This window comes from Anas acuta, chromosome 18 (assembly GCF_963932015.1).
Source record: "Anas acuta chromosome 18, bAnaAcu1.1, whole genome shotgun sequence".
NCBI lineage: Eukaryota > Metazoa > Chordata > Aves > Anseriformes > Anatidae > Anas > Anas acuta.
In genome coordinates, this window is record NC_088996.1 from 11,246,940 (window position 1) to 11,268,371 (window position 21,432).

Below are 21,432 nucleotides of genomic sequence, written 5' to 3' on the forward strand. Positions count from 1 at the left end.
TGGTCACATCAGAAGCACTTACATCTTCCCCAAATTTAAAGCCAAAGTGATAGTCCTATGAAATCCCACTGAATTCAAGGGCACCTGCAGGAACCTGGCCCCAGGTGAGCCAGGTTTGCAGGATCAGGCCTCAGGTTTTCAGTGTCCCACATGAGCAGGTGCTTCAATGCTTTTTCCCCATCCAGACTGAGTTTCAGTTTGTATTTCTTACCTCATACTAATATTTACTCACACAGACCCTTTCAGCAGACACAGTGCATCAAGTGTCTGCTTGCCTGAGATTACATTCAGAAGGCAGCAGCAGGTATTTTGGCTCCTGTTATAAGAAACCCACAAATACAAAGCAAAAAAATATCCCTTACACTATACACATCTGAATTTGCTACAGTTTCTGGAGTTTCTGGCTTGGTAACACATCATTATTTGCTCTCTTAAAGAGAAAGTGTGTATTGCTAGAGAATTACTGTAAGAAGAGCATCCGAACTTGTGTCTGTCTGCTCCCACATCTGCCCACAGCCATCTGTCACCTTGGCATTATTTTCAGCTCCTAAGCTCTTTGGGACAGTTGCTGCCTTTTTGTTTGTTCAAAGAGAACAGGACAGCTGCACTGAATTTAAAAACCCAAAGTGGAGGTAAATAATCAGTCACACTCCCAATAAAAATAATCATAATTCCACCTATGAAAGCAAGAATGGTACCATGACTCAGGCATTGCATACTTACACTGGCCTCCAGCTGCCTGCTAAGATACTGTACAGAGCCAGAACTGTTTGCCATTTTGGGATTAATGTAGAAAAATAAGTCAAAGTTTGACTACAGTTCAGTACTGAACTATCAGCAAGAAATCTGCTTTAGAAGATACATGGCTGGATTCCTATTTATCTTTCATTTTTATTAAGATTTAAACTAATAAAATAAAAGGCAGCTAGAAGAGACTTCAAGCACAGTAAAGGGAGCTGAATGCAAACACTCTTGCCCAAACCAATGAGCTCCTTGGAAGAGAATCATGTATGTCAGCAAATATTAATTTGCCCAAGCAAAAAAGCAATTCTGGAGGCTGCAATGAAAACAAACCATGGATGGTGGGATTGCTCAGAAGAGGAGGAAAAACAACAAAAAGGAGACAAAACTGAGATTGAGAGGGTGGAGGGAAAAGGTGACAACAGATAAGCAATCTGGAGGAGTGAAAGAATTACAGTCCATGGAAAATTACGGGCCATGATAAACCTTCATGTGCTAGTCAGAGTAAAATTTGGGAAAGGAAGAATGAGAAAGTGAACACTGGTAAATGCATTGCATTTTGTTCCATCTCCCCTGTATATTATTCATATGGATAGCTTTCAAGACAGCTCAACACACAAGTTCCAGCTGTAACCTGCTGCTCAGGCTCAGAAAGAGCAGAGTCACAGCCCTGCTTGCCAATCACCACCACTGTAAGGCAGAGCCACACAGTGCTGCCCGTTATCTAACCGCCTGGCATCTGGGTCATGACATCCATCCCTCCACTTCACCACTACTTGATTTCATCCCAGCTTAACAAGTAACCCAGATGTTTACAACACTTTACAAGACAGAGAGCTTGAAACTAGCAAGTGAGTGTGGAGCTGGGTTTATCCTTATCCTGTGCCATTTGACTTTGCTCAACATTCCTAGCTGCAGCAGAACTCTAAAACCAAATGAAGCTCCATAGGCCTGTGACTGTAATTTTTGAGCCATCCCTCATCTTGTGGTAGCTTAACAGTTGAGCTTCCTCTTATGTAGCCACACTTGGGAACTCTCCAGTGCAGGACTGGTGGCAACCAGAATCATTAAACCAATTTACATGAAGTGTAATCACCAAAAATTACTTTTATCCAAAGTGCCTTGCTCCTCCTGTGGATGCAGGGGGGAGAAAAAGGTGGTTTTATTTCATTTTCTTTTCTAGGAAAGATAAAAGATATCTTGGTAGCTAGATTGACCTTGCCGAAATACACTTACAAGTTAATGCCTTTGGTGGCATTCAGCTCCACTCATGCATTTTGGATGAGGTAAGTGGCCGTGGCATTCTACTTCGATAAGAGAAAGCCAGACTCACTGTCCACATTCAAAAGGTACAAGAGGCTTTTTTTTCACACCCAAATCCAAGGCAAGAACAAAGCTGTGATATGAATTATCTATGTGATACAAAAAGGAGAAAAATCAGGCTCTACACATCTGATAGAAAATAAAGAGAATTTCAGAACTGCTGCCAGACCCTTCCAGGAATCATGGCTTTGTAAACACAACTGACTTAATTCAGCAAGGGCAGACATTCACCTGATTGTTACAAGGCTAAAAAGAAAAAGATGAGACAACAGCCCTAAATGTGAAATGCTATACAAGCCTCAAGTCACAGATAAGGAAAGGGTATCTATCCATTACGGAAATTGAACACAAACCTTGGAGACTCATTTACACCAAATTCAGTTATCACACTGGGGAAATGCAGTAAGTTTTTCTGTGCATACAATGCCATTTGTCTCCTTCCTTCAAATTTCTATTCTTTAGGCTCATCAAGCCATTGGGTTCCACTGCTGTAAGGCAATCTTGGCTGTAACACATCCAGCACAAGGCATTACCATCCTTATCTCCCCAACAAACAGTCAAATTTCTGCCAATTCCAAAAAACTTCTCCTGAATTGCATCTTTCACTATGTATTCCTGCACAAAAGCAGGATGCTCTGAAAGGAAAATAATTCCCCAAAGTTACTTACTCATTCCTATCCCCTTCCTGAAGGTTTCTTCAGGTTACAGAGGAAATAACTGCTCCACTATAATAGAATCTGCCCCAATTTTCTCAAGTGATTAGTAGCTGGTATGATCCTTGGGCAGATTGAGTCCTCCATTAGTTTAAAATCTGACAAACTACTACCCATTGAAGAGTCTCAGTAAACTTCTAATGAGGTAGCAAGATTTTTTTTTTTTTAAAAAACAAAGCAGTAATAACAACAGCTGTGATGCATTCATTTGTTCAGACAAAGTTATATTCCAAACCAAATCAAAAACTATTTGGAAAGGAACATGCAGACTCCCCAAAGAGAGCACAACAAGCAGCTTCCTATTTGGAAGTCCTTTTCTGACAGGTAAACAACAAAATGGAAAATAAAAGTTAAGCTCAGCCAGCAGATGTTTATGGAGTATTAGATTTAGTCACCTTGTCTGGCAGCAGTTATGAAAGAAGCATTAAGAAAACATCTATTGAGGGTCAATTCCATTTTAGCCTTCATAAACAACAATATTCATAAATGCCAGTTGGCCACAAGCCTGTTATTAAATTAATAATAAAACCCAAAGAAACAGCTCTGGCTGTCTCAGATTTCATGTTTATGTTTATATCCTGAGTTATTATAGTTCAGCACTGGACTTATGTTTGGTTAAGAAAAATCTTATGATAGATAAAATCCACAGCTATAGCTTCATTTCATCTGGAGGAAGGGGAGAGATTACCTGTAACTTGATAAGAGAATCAAGGCTTTTGGTAAAAACAAACAAAAAAACAACAAAAAGCAAAACTTATAATACTCATTTTAAATCTGTTTAGCTGCCTTTTTTTTTTTTTTTTTTTTTTAAGAATTTAAGAGCTTCATTCACTAGAAAAATGGACTGCTGAGGATTAGCTCTTTCAAACAGATATCGCCTGAGGAAGAGAGCTAAAGGTAGCTAAAAGGCCATTTCAGACACCTCAAGTTAAGTAGCTCATTTCTGTCGTTAACAAGCAGGGCTTTGGTTTCTTCATCCCAGAGCAACAGAGAAATATGAATCTCAAATAAGCAAAAACAAGCTCAAAGCAGAAGTCAGGAAACACTTGACACAACCATAAATATTTTATTGAGGCAGAATTGCTGTTTCATTCAGGAAATTATTTGATACCATCAAGGGCTGAATAAGAGTTGGAAGTAGAAGGGACTGGGTAAGCCAAATAATTACTTTAATTGTCAGAATCCGTTGACTTCAAATCAGCGGTTGAAGCTCAGAAGTTTAATAATTACTATTTTTATTTGTACATTTACTAATTCAATACTGAGAAGGGGTGTCCATAAGCATTCCTACTGCAAGAGAGAATATTGGCTGCCAGGCTGGTAGGAGTTGTTAGAGTAGCCTAGGGGACATACAGCTTCTGCTAATTTCAGGAAGAGGTGAAGTTTTGACTTTTTTTTTTTAAAAAAAAGATTCTCCAGCTTTTACCTCAGTATCACTAATAAATCAGTAGTTAGATCACTAGTCTGTAATGCAGTCACAACAGAGCTCTTGTACATGCATCTGCTACATAGCCCATTTTCCTTTGCATCATGTGCCATCAAAAAAAAAAGATTTACTGATTTCAGCTCTTGCCCTGTCCCCTGGCCACAGCTTCAAGAAAATGAAAGGAATGATAGTCATCACTATCTGACCTATCCATTACAAGTAAAATTCATCACTTATTCCACAACACCTCAGCTTCATGAGTCTTCCACAAGCTCCTTGGCATGCAGTATACATCATTTTCCAGGCCATAAGCTGAAGTTCATGTTGAAAATGAGTCCTAAACTGTTCCCCTGGCAAACAGATATGCAAACAGCTATGTCTATCTTTCTGGTCCTTTTAGCAGAGATTAAATATTTAAAAAGATACTTTTAGTCAGAGCATATGGATCTATAACCACCCAGAAGAGACTGACTGGTCCTCTGGAGGTGCTTTCCTGGAGACAGGACCTACATAAAAATTAAGCATCTTTTTGGTAGCTAGAAATTAGCTGTCTAGCCTAGATTGTATTGTCCTTTCTCCATCCAGGTGACATGCCCCAGTGGTTACATCAGCTGTGCTATGCCAGACTGGTCCCAAGGCATGCCCACATTCTGCCTGATGCCAAGCAGACAGGTACAAGGCTCCAGCACTCAGTCCAGGGGCAGAAGGAGACCTTGCACACCTGCAGGCTACAAGGAGGCTGGGCTGGTGTTCCCAGAAGACATACAATCTACATTTGTAATCAAATGCTTAGCTATAAAGGGAAAAATGTTAAGAAAATAAACTATTGAGGCACTTCCTTGTGCATTTAATCTCTTGCAGTGTGAGAAGATTAATCTGTCTTTGCATGAAAAGAAATATCACCAACATTGGCAGGGAAGATGGCTCTCCCATAGTTTGACTGGGATCAGAACTTCTAGTAAACTAAAATCTGCTATTAAAAGAAAATAGAAACTTCCCTATTGTGTTGTTCCCAAGAACAGTATTACACAGATAATGAATCACTATAGGATGAGCACAGATGCCTTCAGAGTTTCGTAGGAATGAGCAATTAATGTTAATATTAAAAATGTTGCTAGAACAGTGTTACTCAGCCCTCTGGTTATTGCAATCATATAATCACCCTGGAACCAGAGACCCTAGGTGTCACCCCCATGAAGTTAAACAGCCCAATTTTCAAATACAAATGTGCTAGGAGTCAAAGGTGAAAATCATGGGTTATATTTATTGTGGAATCATCCCTGCAAATATAACTTCATGTGCTGGACAGTTTATAACAGCACTTACTCAGCAAGTTGCATCCAGAGGAGTATAACATTTAGAAAGAAAAAGCAGAAAAATATATTGTTTTGAGCAGACTTCTACAAAAACAAACTTGCAAGCCCCCATGACAATTTCATGAAACGGTGCTTCCATTTTCATCTTGTAGACCAAAAGGAAAAAAGAAGATCATTGTTTTTATTTGAAGAGATTATCTTAAAATTTACGGTCCACTTGCTAGCATGAATCAGCCTGCCTCACCCTGCCAGTTTCCATAAAGCTGCCCAGCCTCCATCAGCTGAAGATCTGTCTTGAGCCATTACTGCAGGCTGATGACAGAGTGACAAATTTCTCAAACTACCAAAAGGACAAAAAACACTTGCTCCAGGTAGATAAAGTGCAAAGGAGGAATTATTTTCACATATGCACTTATGCTTGTGAACATGCCCACATGTGCTTGCACTTAGATATCTCCTAATTGCAGTGAAATTCGCAACTGAGCCTGTCATTGCAGAAAGGCCTTGCCAGCAGGCAGCCTCCGGGGCAGGGGGTGGTTTTGGGGAGCGTCATGGTAACACTTCACATAGGGAGAGGAGGCTGGACAGTGATCACAGCTGGTGTCCTGGCAGAAAGTCAGAAGCACCAAGGAGATGTTCTGGGAAACACTCAAATAGCACAAGGTTAATAAGTGGCTCCTACTAGATTTTCCCTGCTCAGAAGGGTTTTGCTGCCAACTGCTGCTTCTTACACCACAGCACAGATTCTTTTCCCCCTTCCCACTGACATTCATAGTACCTTTATGATTCCCTAAGTGACCATTCTCAGATGTAATTTATTATATTCTCAATTAACTGTGCAGAGTTAGAGAAGCTTCGGACATCCCCTGCCACTCAGCATTCCAGTAACTGCCATGGGGATGGTAAACTGTAAAAATAAGATCACGATGAAGCAGGAAGGAGTGGGATGTGAACTAGTCACCTATTATGTCAGATCTGATTCTGAGTATGAAGGCTAACAAGAATGTTTACAAATAAAGTTTCTAAATTGTTTACAGAAAAGATTCAAAAGTAAGAAAGTTTTGCCTAAGGACAGGTGACTTGTCCTGCAATGGGACAGGGGGCCCTGGCAGAGGTACAGAGGTCACTTAACCACTGAACATGGAGGTGGAGAAGGACTTTCTACCTGATCCATCATTTCCAAATCTATTTTCTATGTAAGGCTAGAACAGGGACTGACAGGATCTCACAGACCATGGGGTAGCAACTCAGGACCACTGGCTAACAACTTTGTCTGCCTGGACATAATGCTTAGGATGAATCCACCCATTTTAGCTTCCCTTCTCACTGTACAACCCCAGGTCTCCCTCGATTTCCATGACCTTTAAGCTAGCATGAAGATAACAGGCAAAAGACACATCAGGTTTCATAAACTACTAAAGCTCTAACAGTTGGAGGGACTGAGACTCATCTGCTTCTTGCATTATAGCTGAAAGGAAAAACATTTCACAAAAGAGCCTCACAGACTAATAAACTTGCAATTAAAGAAAGTGAACACTGTAGATAAGACAGCACATTAGTAATACAAAGTTGGTTTATTAATCCTGAAGTCATATTTTGCACTTTCATGTTCCAGTCCATTCATTCAAGTTTTCAGAGAAAGATCAACACAAAGAGGCAGTAAATGATGGTGTTTCCTGCCAAATCAACCCCAGGAAATACAGGAATCCCAGTCATTACAAATTACACCTCACCGGATTTCCAGCACAAAACAGAGGCGGTAAATTCCCTGTTTATCACAAATGAACACCAGTCCTGCTGATGCTTGACCAGGAAAGGCAAATAACCCCACCAACAGAAAGGAACTAGGAAGACATCTGTGCTAATGATTTATTTTATCTCCAAATCCATTATTTGGAACTAGAACAGGATGAGTTAAGAGAAAGCATTGGCCTTGATCAGAGCTAACGTGTTCAGGTAAAACCTGACAGAGAATCTTGGCCCATACAGAATCAATAAGCTTTCAGAAAAGTTTACTATTTAGCTATTCTTAGAAAAGTTTCAGATTCATTAGAAAATGAAAAAAAAAAAAAAAGACAATTTAAAAAACATTACTAAATTCAAAGGGGAATACAAAAAACAACGAGAATCATACTGGAAGTGAATTATCAGTACCATTCATCCAGCCCTTAGCCAGGCTCTAGAGGTGCCTTTGAGATAAAGGACCCCAGCTTAATCCCTGGCTGTTTTTAGCAACATGTCTGGGTACCATCGCTAAGCCTATGCAGGATGTTGTGCTTCTACAGCTGGGCTGCTTGCAGCATGTCTGGTAAAGATGTGTGCATGGACTGCAGCAAGCAGAACTTCACTCTTCTACAAATCCAATTGTGCAAAAATGTTTGCACTTGTCTTCTCCTGAAGTGACACTATCTGCCCCTGTAGCATTATTACCAGAAAATATACTTCAGAAGAGACAGATGCCTATTATCTATATCATATGACTCAGATTTGCCCAGAAATCTTAGATTTCGCTCATGCATGCACCAGATTGCATAGGTTTTTTCTTCCCCAGGTACTCCTTCCACAGTTTTCAAGAGGGAGAGGAAAAAGCTATCTTTGGAATGATGGGAAGAAAGAATTTGGCCAGTGATTATCAGTAACTAAACCCCCTCAAATTACAAGAATATTAACTTGCTTTAGTACCTCCCTTTAAAATGAAGTTAACAGAAGTAAAGCACATAAACCTTTTTTCAAATGCAAGAACCCTTTTCCACAGGACTCACCTGTTAAAAAATGATTCCACTATATATTGTAGAAAAACAGTCCTGGATGGACTCTGCTGTACCCATACTTATAAAAAAAACCTGAAGGTGCCAAGTGTGGAGGTCCTCCTACCTTCATAACATGCTTGCTTGAGCAATAGTTCTAAATTCTGTATGAGCCTGAAACCACACCTTGCCATACACAAATGAGCCAGATCAGCGTCAAAGTCATGCTGATCACAAGAAAATGGTGAAATTAGCTGCCTGCAGACTGCACACAAAAGAAATCCAGCCTTTGGTTATGCAACTACCAGGAATTCAAATCCACTTATCCAGACATGCAAGGAGCCTGATTCTATTTCACTTCCATAGACTTCCAGGTAGAACTACAAGGTAAAAAGCACAAAGGAAGTTTGTGCATATAAAAGATCTCAGGAAAACAGAGTTGGAGGAGAAATGGAAGCACCATGGTGATTCTTTCCTTCCCCAGAAAAAGAGGGAAGCAGAAGCCACAGCTGCCCTGGAGGACAGGTATCTGTAGCCCCTGCTGCCCACAGCTCCACCTGAAGCAGTAAATATCTCAGCTGGCCAAGGGTGCAGAGCTGCAGCTGCTGCTCCCAAATTCCCCCCTGCTGGTTTCTAACAGCAGCAAGCCCCAGCTGAGAAGTGTGAAAAGTATCCCTGAAAACAAACCCTTTAACATTCACAGCAAGCTAGAGATCCATAGACAATTTAAATCACTAATAAAGGATTATGGCCTTGGCCTGGCAGTAGCTGACCAACGCAGAACATCTGTTTACTGACATCTGGGGCTTTCAGCTTTCTTGATGCTCTGGAACTTCCCATCTTCCTATTAAATCCCATCCATAAAAACGCATTTCCCTCCTGTTCATTAAAAAACCCTGATTTTCCAAGGAAGACTAAAACAATTTGCAATGAAAAAATGGGAAATTAAGGCCTACTTTGTGATTACCCCTCCTTCGGGTACCACACAAAGCAGCAACAGCTACAGAAGATTTTTGTACTAACTTTGCCTTCTGTCAAGCTCTTATTCAATGACAGCATGCATTAGAAGCATGTTGGTGTTCTGGGATTCTTCAAGCAGACAAATGCTTTTGAGAGCTGCCTTTAAATCATGTGTAGTGGACTGATCCTGGACTCAGTTGTGAATAATTAGATCTGGTTAACCCTCAGGTCAGAACAGGGCCAAGCACTGACAGTGGCCAAGGCAAGCCAGAAAGCTGCCAGTTCAGAACTCACTCACCTCAAGAGCAGAAGGAAAAGACTGGAAGGAACTGGGGAAAGCAGCAGGCAGCTGCTCTGCCTGGTTTTTGCCATGTTATATAACAGCAGCACAGTAATATATAGAGGCACCTGTTCCAGCAACACCTAACTGCAGGGATCCAACACACTGTAGTGCAGACACACATAACGAGGCATACTTTGAAGTCTAAAAAGTCAAAGCGACTCCAAGTGAAACATGAGCCCAGCAGCAGTGACACAGCCAAGGCCGTGGACCAGAGCAGCAAAGCCAGAGCAGAATTGCATCTCCACATGTCTTGGTTCCTTATGTAATAGAGAAGCACAGGATCATTGCCCTACATAGTGAGGTGCATCCACATCTCTTCTCATGGAAAAAGCTACAGTATAGTGAGTATCATTCTCAGTGACATTGCTAAACTGGCCATTTGTTTCTATACTGCAGAGTAAATATGGGCTCCCCAGCAAAAGGGGGACATAAAACTACTGGAGCATGTCCAGAGAAGGGCTACAGAGATTATTGGAGGACTGGGGAACCTGTTGTAAAAGGACAGGCTGAGAGGACTGGGCGTGTTTAGCCTGAAAAAGACTGAGGGAAGACCTCATCAGTGTGTATAAATATGAGGGGAAGGTGTCAAGAGGATGGAGCTGGTCTCTTATTAGTTGTGCCCAGCTACAGGGCAAGAGACAACAGGCACAAACTGAAGCACAGGAGGTTCCAGCTGTGTATGAGGGGGCACTTCTTTGTTGTGAGGATGACAAAGCACTTTAAAATTTTGCCCCGAGAGGCTGTGGAGTCTCCTTCTCCAGAGAGATTCAAAACCCACCTGGATGCCATCCTGTGCAAGGTGCTCTGGGTGATCCTGCTTGGTAGGAGAGTTGGATTAGGTGATCTGCAGATGTCCCTTCTAACCTCAGACATTCTGTGATTTGGTTTGTTTAATCACATGGACAAAACCCAAAAAGCTATGGGGAAGCAATTCTGTTCCGATTTGCTACACAGAAAACTTATCCTTAAAATGAGAGCAACTTGGCTTCATGGGCAATTCCTAGAGGTTGAGCATGGAATATTCTCTCTCTAGTGCCAAACTTCAGGATTACCTCAGGGCAACACGCATAGATCAGAGAGGTGATGAAAGTGGAACAGGAGCAGTTCCTATCCTAGGCTCCACATGTGAAATATTTTCAAATATCTTCTCAGGAATGAAGTCATCGATGATGGAGACAGGGTGCCCACAACCACTCAGGTTCTGAAGCATTCACTGTGCTCCCAACTGCAAAGCATCAGATGCTGACCACAACAGCAATGAAAAATCTGAATTTGCCATTTCTAACACTGAGCATCCTTCCCCACCTTCTGTACTGAACAAGTTCTAACAAGATTAAACACTTCAACTGGTCAGGCATGAGTGGGTGCTGTGGTGGATGGCAGAGGGTTTACTTGCTTTGCTTGCAGCTTGATTTCGGTTCTTAGCTAAGGCTTGGCTGACTTTTTCCCTTTGTGGGTGAAGTACTGTGTATGCAGTACAGGCCACAATACTGCCCGTTATGTAGTGTTGTTTTGCAAGACAGGATCCCATCCACAACGGAACACTTTGACCGTGACAGAGCACATTAAACTTGTTCTTAGTTCAATAGAAAATTCTCTTTTCTGTTCTGTAGTATCAAAATAAAAAAGCCCAATGAAAGGATTTTATGACTTTATTTATGAACTCTGAAGTTTCAGGGGAAGAGAGTTCAACTCACCCTGAAGTGAGCATGTATTGAGATCTTGAATTATAAGGTAGCACCAAATGTTCCCAATATGGCAGAATTTAGCCCTGCAAGAAAGGGTCCAGCACAGCAATTATTTCAGATCTCACTTAATATTTCACATTTTGTCATGAGCCAAAGACAAAGTAAGGACTCAAACCCAAAATATTAACTAAAAGAATCTGCAGATTTCCCTGATAAGTGCTCTGTAACCCTGTTATATTTGTTAAAAATTAAACACATGAGTATTAGCTATTGAAAGTGATTAATGGTAACTGGTGTTCAATGATTTTTTGGGATGAAAACAGTGGAATTCAAGAAGTCATTTCAATTAAGTACTAATCCTTTCCCAAAACACAGTAAATAGCTGTTATGAAACTGATAGAACTGAATAATATTTAGTCACAGAATCACTACACCCTATTACAATGATCACACCTACATTTAAGAACCAAGCAGAACATGCAATTTCTGTAATGAGATTCTTACTCTAGCTAAAACTTGATTTTCAAATAATTTTCATCTTCTGCATAATCAGTTCATGCTGTCATGTTCTTTGTCAGCCAGTGAAATACACCAAGAAATGTCTCCTTCACTTGTTCATAACATGCATGTACTTAAAAAAAATGTAGAAAATCTGCAACTAAGGAGATGCAGAACCAAGGAAAAAACATGGCTGCCAATGTTGACTCAGGTAATATTTGCTTGGTAATAGCTGTAGAATTTACGATCAGAAAAGCATATTAGAGTATTAAATTTGTTCTCTGTACCAGAAGACTAATTTCAGTCATCTATTGTGCTGAATATACTTGGGTTGACTAAGCAGAAGCTAGTGTTTGGCTAACAACCATTCTACTCTTAGGGTAATAGATTCAGCCTTTGAATATCTTCATTGTCCTTGACAATTTGTTCCAGAATATAATCAATAAACTGCATTAAAGTTGTGCCCAGTCTCTAATTTCAATTTGTATGGCTTCAGTTCCAATGCAATACTATATATTCTGACAGATTAAGATGCTCTTAAGTATCAAAATTCTTCCTGAAAGGGAAAATGACTACATTTAAGTCACCACTCAATCCTTTTCATTAGCTAAACAAATACAGAAAGCATTGCCAGATAATTTCTATAATCTCACACACTCCATTTTAAACATTTTTCAAATGCAATACAAAATGAAACGAACTACAAAGTGCTGACTGATCAATTCCCTCTAAGCATTGCTTTAGAAAGGAAGTTGTAATAGTTGTGATAAAATAAACAGATGTTTTACACAAGAATACCAGAATAAGGAATATTGCATAGAGGAGTTAATGTGCAGCTCTAATATGTGCTAAGCAAAAGCATAAATTTAAAGTAGCCACATACGTAGTGAGAACACATTGGCATTGTGTAACTGTTCTCTGCTTTGTCAATCTCTGCCTGCATTTTCCTTTTACTATCTTTCACAGCCTCTGTGGAGTATAAAAGTAAAGGGCAGCTTGATTGACAGGGGGTGAGAAGTCCCCACAGCCTCCAGCCTGGTGTGGATTGTTCTCTGCCCATCAAGCTCCTCCAGCCTTACTTGGGTTTGACCTTTGGAATTTACCCTTTGCATTTGACCCTACTCCCCAGGCACCAGCTTCTCTGGCACAGTCAGGAAAAGTTCCTGGGCATCTGTTTGGCAGCATTCCTTCTTTTCCTACTGTAACAAATCCACACAACTCCATTTTCTATCAGCTGCTGTGACCACACACAAGACTACAGTTTTAACAGGTTAGAAAACACCGCAAGCATTTTTAATTTTTCTTCTAGAAGAAAAGTGAAACTAAACTACTTTCCTTCTTCTAGCCCTACTCAGCACTTACATATCATTTCCTAAGCATGCTGCAACCTCTAGATAAATGTCATACTTGCCTTGACATTTTCCCATAGATTCAGTTATTTTGGTTCTGATCTAACAATTAGATGGCAGTAGATTTAAATAGGATGACCACTGATGCCAGCAGAATGAATGACTTCTTGTAAGAGACATTTCTTCTGTTTTAGAGCTTGCAGGCCCCCTCAAAACAAAACAAAAAAGATTAAGACAAGGTTTAGAAGTACCTTATAACTAACCATATAGAAAAATCTGCTTATTCATCACATCTTTCAACACAATACAAAAAATACCAAGTTTTAAATATAAAAGTACAAAATTCTAAAACAAGTATGACATTCCTATAGAGTCTAAGTCAATGAAGGCTGATAAAACACTGTGCCAAACCTCAACTTTTTTTTCATTTAAGTACTCTGAACAAGTGTTTTCAAACAGAGGAGGGAAGGTTTCTAAGATGCTGGCCACCCCATAAATCAGGGGAGCTATCAAACACTGCTAAAGCTCCCCCTTAAGCACTGTCAGCAGAAATTCTGCAGGATCTCTTGCTTTTTCTCCCCTTCGAGCTTTTTTCTGTTTCTAGTCTATAACCTTTGGTTTATTCAAGATGAATAGAAAAAGCAACAGGAGATTCACAAAACTAAGCTCAGCAAGAGATAGTGTCAGAACAAGTCATTAGCTTAGATCTCAAATCCAGAGCACATGGTGAATTATATTCACTTGCAGAAATGCTGTGCAACCTATAGCAATGAAAAGAGACCAGCTCTATGGGGACAGGCAGACAGGTAGCATAAATCTTCACAGCTCTATCAATTTCAGTGACTAGGCTACATTCTGATCCCATTTGCTGCAGCATAAATTGATAGCTTTGCAAATATAATGCTGTTCACACCTAGAACAAAGCTTATATAGCCCTTGTGGTTGTACAGATGTCTTGCTACATCCAAAGCTGAGATCAAATAGCATAAATTGACCCATGCATATATGTACAGTTTTGAACAATTAACACTTCACATTTACTTTTTAAAAGTTATTTAAAATCCAATCTGAGCCAGAAAACTCATGTCTTTTTTTTTTCTCTTAATTTAAAGCCCAACAGTAGTTAAAATACATTCTTAACTTACAGTGAGGGCATTTATACCTAGCAGGACCTTACAGGAGCAGTAAAACTTCAACACATGCAATAGCTTTTCTAAATAAGGAACATATTTGTTGTACCATGGAAGAACCACAGTGAATATTCACACAAGTCAACAGCATGAATTTGTTTTACAATATTCTTTTTAGGAAAAAATCCCACAGGGTGCAGGTAGCATTCTCAGATGGGTCTGGGTGTTACACTATCAAGTCTTAGACAGGGAGCTCCCAGCCATAAGATGCTTAGTGCACAGAAATGAATTCATTACCCAGTGATTTCAGCCAGAGCTTTGCTAATTACACCCAGGGATGTTGGAATCCTATTGATGACATTAACAGTTGGATGATATCTCTTGGGAAATAATATGACTAATATTTTTTTCATCCCTGAAACATAAGCTTTCTATATCTGTATTTTTATATATGTTTCTATACCTACTAATGAATCATAACCCAAATTATCTCAAATAATATTGATACAACTCCAAGCAGCTTGCTACTACAACTGCCTTCAATTTCACTTAGCAAACATTTCATTTGCAGTCTCTTAATTAACCAGCATGTTTTCCAAGATGTGACAGCATGCAGCAAAAGAGAGTTCTAGATGTTTTCAGACTGCTATTTTAAATCTAACTATGCACAGCCTTTGGCTCAGATTTAGAGAGAAGCATCCCAACTCATCATGTCCAAAACGAAATCTGCAATTGCAATGCAGACAAGCATTATCACTTTCTTTTTTGCACAATTGCCAGGGATTTTTTTGATCAGAGACTGTTTACAGCTTTCAAAAAAACCCCTCATTTTTATTTCTATATTCTTTTCAGCTTTGTCTGTTATACACTTTTAGCTATCACTTTACATTGCTCCTTCAGTAAATACATTTCACATGTTTTCCATTAGAGGACTCAGTTGCAGACAAGTAGCTGAGCAATGAGTATCACTTTAGGGTAGGTCATTTTTCACTGATCTGTCACAAAGTGTCTGACTTGATTTACATAGATTCGTTAAAGGTGTGCAACAATTTTAATAGAACTGTATATTTTAATTAGCTCTGAAGTAGCATAGCTTGCATTCCTCATTTGAGCTCATCTTTGATTTAACTGAGGCTTAATTCAGGCAATATATAACCCCCCTGAACACAACTTCCTTAAACCTGCAATAGTTTTTAGCCATTTTACTCTGATCCATTTTAATCAGCAGGCAGCATAATACATTCCTGGCAGCAGACACTGCCCTCCCAGTTAGTAGAAACACCTGGGAGTGAACTGGAAATGTATTGATTTTTCCACATAGCTGCTGGCTACAAATCCATATTCATAATATAACACGGAATCTCTGGCTTTTATCAAAATATGAGAGAAAAATGAAATTGAAGCAAAAATATATGCAAGAAATATATTCAATTAATGGACACTTTGTTCAGTCCCTTGGCACAAAGATATCGAAAGAAGAGAACATTTATATTATACACCAGCTCAGTGTGCCAAACTCAACCTTTGCTGCCTCTGTTATTATTACAGCTATCTGCTTGGAGAGGAATGTTCATCATATTCCAGCCTGGCCCTCAAGTGAAGCTGCACAGTCAGGAGCCTACAGCATTACAGCCCCCTGCCATTTACATTGCAGCTCTATAGGATGCTCTGAAACTGCATTTTCCCCTAGCACCTGTGCAGTCCAAGACCACACCTTGGACAGGCCAGACAGCCCTGGTGTTCAGGCTCTGATCACAGCGCAGATATCCTGCACTGCCTGATCTCTTTCCCACAAAATCATCTGGTCTGAATGCAGGGACCGAGTAATCCATCAGTATTCAGAACAAAAGCACAAAAAAGACTGGAAACCACAGCTTTTCCATAGTTTGCTATGTGCTAAGGAAACATCCCCAGCCAGGGATTATAATGGTAGGAAGAGCAGGAAACCAAGTTGTCATGTCTTTACTTAATGACACTTTTATTAGCCTATGGAATAACATCCCCTTGCATGTTAATGATGGTTATAGCTACCAAGGAGCTACTAATACTCTGGTTATTTTCATGACCTTCAGAAAGGAATGGCTGTGTGCTAAACACTGCCTGGTGTCACGAGGCAGTGTCATCTTTGTAATGTGATTGGAGAGCTCAGATGAAAGATGCTGTAAAGCTCAAAGCCTCCTTAAGCAGTGACAACAAGGTCGTCCTGCACTTTCTGCCAGACACCACAGATGGCAAAACAGTGACATGAGAACGCCTCAGAGGCCCAAATTGCATTTGAGGAAGAGCAAGAAGTGAAATTGTGTATGTACACAGACAGGACCCACAGTGGTCTGTGGCTGTGGCAGTAAGCATACATTCTACATGTACTGTAAGTGCATTTTTATAAGTGAATATTTGCTAAACCCACTTTGTTTGATTAAGCTCACAGCCTGATGTCTGCAGAGAATCAGCTCACTTCTGCTAACCCACCTCCAGGCACAATAACTTCTTGCAGAAACAAGACAAACAGGTGGAGGGTGGTGGGTCAAACAAACCCGTCTGCAACCACCAGATGTTGCTGGAAGGCATCTTTAATCATGATCAACCTCCATTTGCCCATAAAACTTCTGCCAGCCTGTGTAGTCTTACCTTTTCCATTTCCACATGAAGCAGAACAGAGCTGCACCTTACCCACTCCAGCACCAGACACAAGAATCCTGATCTCACTCCTACCTCCACAAGCTACCATGCTTCAGGCTATTAACACCTGACAAACTCATTTGCATAAAAGTTTTATCATTTTTACCATAAATAATCAACCTTCATCTCCCCTGTCAACCTTCCACATTAAGATAGAGGAGGAAGAACACAACACAATCAAGTAAAGCTATAGCTCAAGCCCCTCCACAGCTGGAGAGCATCACTGGCCAAAGCTAACTACACAGAAAAGAATCAGTTATATTGGTTTTAAAGATGTTTTACTGGTTCATTAACTGTTGAGTAGCAATAGCCTCTCCTTTCATTTGCACTAAAGCAAGATAAATCCTCCTTGCTCAGAACTTGTAGTGCAGTTTAGACAGAGTTATTACTTATGAGGTCTTAAGTTCAGATCCAGATGTTTAAAGAAAGTAACCAGCTCTACAGCGCTGTTAATGCTGGAAGGGGCTCAATGGACAACTCCTTTATTTCTTCAGTCCAACAAATTTAGACCTCTATGAAACTAAATAGAAATAATTTTATGATTCTCCCCCTCCCCCCGGGACATATTCAAATACTTGTCTAGAGCATAAAGCATCCAAGTGATATTATTCTTGGAAGTTATGAAATTATGAAATAATCCCTGGAATGAGTTTTTACAATAAAAGTGATAGTTGGTGGAAGGGTCAACAACAGAATTTATTAATTCTACAGCTAATATTGGTTGACACCATAAGCAAACATTTTAGAAGGTACCTATAACCACAGTTTTCCCTGAGAAATTCTTTACAGTTTAATGAGGCAAATATTCCTACTGCTCATACAGTTCTGTTCTACACAAGAATGGAAGCCAAGCACCTGTCACATTTTCAGAGAACTGTGTAAGTTCTTTTAAGTTTTCAGAGAATTTAAGCATTCTTAAAGGACAGTTAATTTTGGTAAAAATCAACCCTCAGCCCCTGCCATCACTTCACATAAACAGCAATACCTACACTAAAATGTTTCAGGAGATTTCCTCCACTCTGAGATAAGCCAGCGCTAAGCAAGATGGTCCTTTACACATGCGGAAAACAGAAATCCTGATTAACGTCACATTAACTTGATTTCTTTTAAGCTTTAGTGAAGTTAATTCTGTTTGAGCCTCATGCTTGAGACAGCACTGCAATAGAAATACAACTCATACTTATCTGCAGAGTGCTTTTCAAGCAACTGGCCCATCAATCCCACATTACAATGCTCTAGCTCATTCCATCCTTGAATTTCAGACCTTCAGCTTCTGTGATAAAGGTCCAAGAACTTATAAGACCGGGTACTGCAAGAAAACTTCTATAGTTTGCTAGTATTGGCACACTGACTTACATGCACCAGCTAAATCACAGTCTCATATGTTTTGCATTCACTGAAAACATCTCTGGCTCATGATATTCCAATGACTCCATCCTTGCTGTGTCCATGTATTTCAGGGATTTTATGGCATGGAAAAAAGTTAAATTGAAAAAGGAAGATCATGTATACAAAATGTCAGTCTCTGTACAGCACTTTAGTTTTCCTTCTAGTTTTAATGTGCAAAAGTTACCCAATGGCATTTCTAATTGGAAAGCCAGTCTGATGGAAACCAATGCACTTCTGGCTAAGTGAATTGGCAGGCTGAAAACTAACGGTTTCAAGCAAATTGTAAACCAGATATCCTATTCAAGACACTGACATATCAACAGAAGTATCAAGAATGTTGTTAGAAAAGAAAAACTCAGGGTTTGGGACTCTAAAGCATATTCATATTTTATAATTACTTTATGAATACCACTGTGATCACCAGTTTCTAAAGATAAACATTTCTGCCTTCAAGATACTCAAGACAAGAAATTTACGGTGAGAGTTAAATTCACTTTCTAGCCATGTCCCAGCTAGGCAGACTGACAACTTACTCAATGCTAACTCTGCAAACTCCCTTAGTCCCAGGCTGACCTCTTCTGACCTACTGAAGAAAATCATTTTCAAAGGAACCCTATGTATGCATAGCCTACTTACCAGGTGGAAAAATTTGGTGTTACCTGCATCTAATTTTAAATTAAAATTGAACATTTAAATACAGCTTTGCAGATATATTAGATGCCAGTGTTTAACTGAAAGCCCTGCTCTAGTTTTACCCAAGAACAAAATGCTTTCTGAGGTTGACTGTGCTTAATACAAGAATTCTCCATGCAGTGTTTCTTGGCAGAGTTTAACACTGAACCCAGTAAAATTTGAGGAACTCTTCAATTGAGCTATCCATTTTATAGATACAGAATGCAGTCATCAGAAAAAATAACAGGTTTTATGAGGTGCTTAAGTTTTTCTGACCCCATTTTGGAACTGTTCTCCCAGGATAACAGCCATCATCTTCAGCCCCCCCAATGCTAGCAGAGTGCATTGCCACTAAAAACAGTTCTCCCTTGGCTTTCTGTATTCCTTCCTGTCATCTTTCCCATCCAAAGAGAATTCCTACTGGGCCCCCATATGACAGATTAGCACTCATATTGGGATGAAGACAAACAACTGGCTGGGTAAAAGGAGCACAGGGAAGGATAGACTAAATTGAACAGTTTGTTTCTAAACTGTTCAAACATTTTGTCTTCCAGCAGAAGAAATCCTGCTGTTTTCACATTTTCAGACAAGTTATTGCAAACTGAAGTAGGTTAGGATTAGTCCCAACACCAAATTCTGAGGGACCTTCCCATATGAGGCCCATTTCAACCTGGTGAACACATTTCACATCTACCAGGATAGCACCTAAGCAGTTTTAGGATGATCAGTTGGTCTGAGACAAACACAGAAGCAGCAGGGCAGGCCACATATACAACTAATCAAAACACATAATGAGGCTACAAGTTCCAACTCCCAAGAATCTTTTCTATTTCCATGAATCTACCCTTTACTAATTGCTTTTGTGCTGCCTGTCATTACATTTCCACCTTGGTTTTAAACCAGTTTTCCCCATCTGCAGCATCTGTGCTGCACTTCCAATAGTTCATAGCAGTGCAAATGATACTAGTATTACATTTAGCACTCATCAACCACTGACGAGACCATAAGCACGCTAGAAATTAAAGTAACTGACTACAGAAGTCAGAACAGGATCTGAATAATATTCAAATACTCTTCAGATACCTTACATTAATTATAAGGAATAAAATATGCCATTTAAAATAGAAACATTTAATGAAAGCAAGCAATGTTTCCCCATATTACAGAGATAAAAGCTTCCCTTTTTCCTGCTGTAGAATCTCCTTCAGTGAAATCCCACCTGTAACACTATATGCTGCTAATCACTGACAAGCACCATGTACTATCCACAGAGCATGAAGAGCTCTTTAAATACACCAGCAAACTGTACAGGGTGTTCTCTTACAGTGCCCCAGAAAGCAATTCTCACATTTAACACCTTCTCTCAAGCAGGCACAGAGTAAACATGTAAAGGGTTAAAGAAACTCATCTCTTCAGCAGCAGCATTACATTATCCAACATCACTCATAGCCAGTGCTGCAAAATCAATAACACCCCATCCAACACATTTCATGCAGCAGCTTTGAGGGACAGCTGTAACTAAACAGGCTACAGAAATGACACTGGCTGAAAGGGAGGAAAAGGAAAGAGGAAGTTAAAGAAAAATTAAAAACCTTTTACAGTTTCCAGGGAGCACAAGAAAAATGAACAGTTTAAAATCAAGTTCGAGCTGAATTTATTTCATGTTTACTCAAAAGTTTATGCAAGGGAGAAAGCTTTCATTTGGGAAGGTCTTAAGGAAATATACAACAATAACAGTTTAAGAAACATTTGTCTTTCACCCAGTCATAAGCAGCAGGTTATTATGGAAATCTTCAATATAATTATGTAATTATTAATGTAACACTCTGAACTTAGTCAAAGCTAAACTTTATCAAATCATGACCTAGCACACCTATGCTGTGCAGAAAAGTGCTGAGGCACAGCATGCCCTGTATAAAGGCATCAGGAAAGTCTTTGGGTTCTGGGTTGAATCCAAGACACCAGGCTTTTCAAGCAGTGCACAGAAGGAAAATTTAAGAAAAGAAAACACAGGAAACTGTCAGATTGACCAAACCATCCATTTTAGCAAGCCATATTAGCTTAAGACACAGTACTAGGCTAATGCAGCTGAAGAGTTCTCAAGCCACACTTGGCTTGCATTTGCCAACAGAGTCCAAGACAGATTGACAGTCCAGACATACCCTAAAAAAGCATAGTTCCTTAGTTAATGGAAAGAATTATTGCTTCCTATAGATTCCAGAAGCAGGAAAGCAGCAGAATTAACTGTAACTGCAGTATGCCAGCACAAAAAGTAATGCACATATTAATTGGGCTTGGATTTATTTGGTGTGGGTTCTAGGAAGTGTTTTTAAGTTAGAGAAATGGAGCTACCAACCAATACACTTTAAGAACAGTGTGTATATGGGGGTAATTGTTTTTATTTTTTTAAACAATGGAGCTTCATTACCCTCTGCGTGTATACAAACAAGCACATTTG

At 39.7% G+C, this 21,432-nt stretch overlaps 1 long non-coding RNA gene across 1 annotated transcript in view; it reads right to left on the reverse strand.

The window, feature by feature from the left end:
- Window positions 1–21,432, reverse strand: part of LOC137841858 (uncharacterized) — a 57,777-nt gene that overhangs the window by 29,432 nt on the left and 6,913 nt on the right. The window contains exon 2 of the long non-coding RNA XR_011088801.1: window positions 13,167–13,312. This is a non-coding gene — a long non-coding RNA (uncharacterized lncRNA). The remainder of the gene's footprint in view (window positions 1–13,166; window positions 13,313–21,432) is intronic.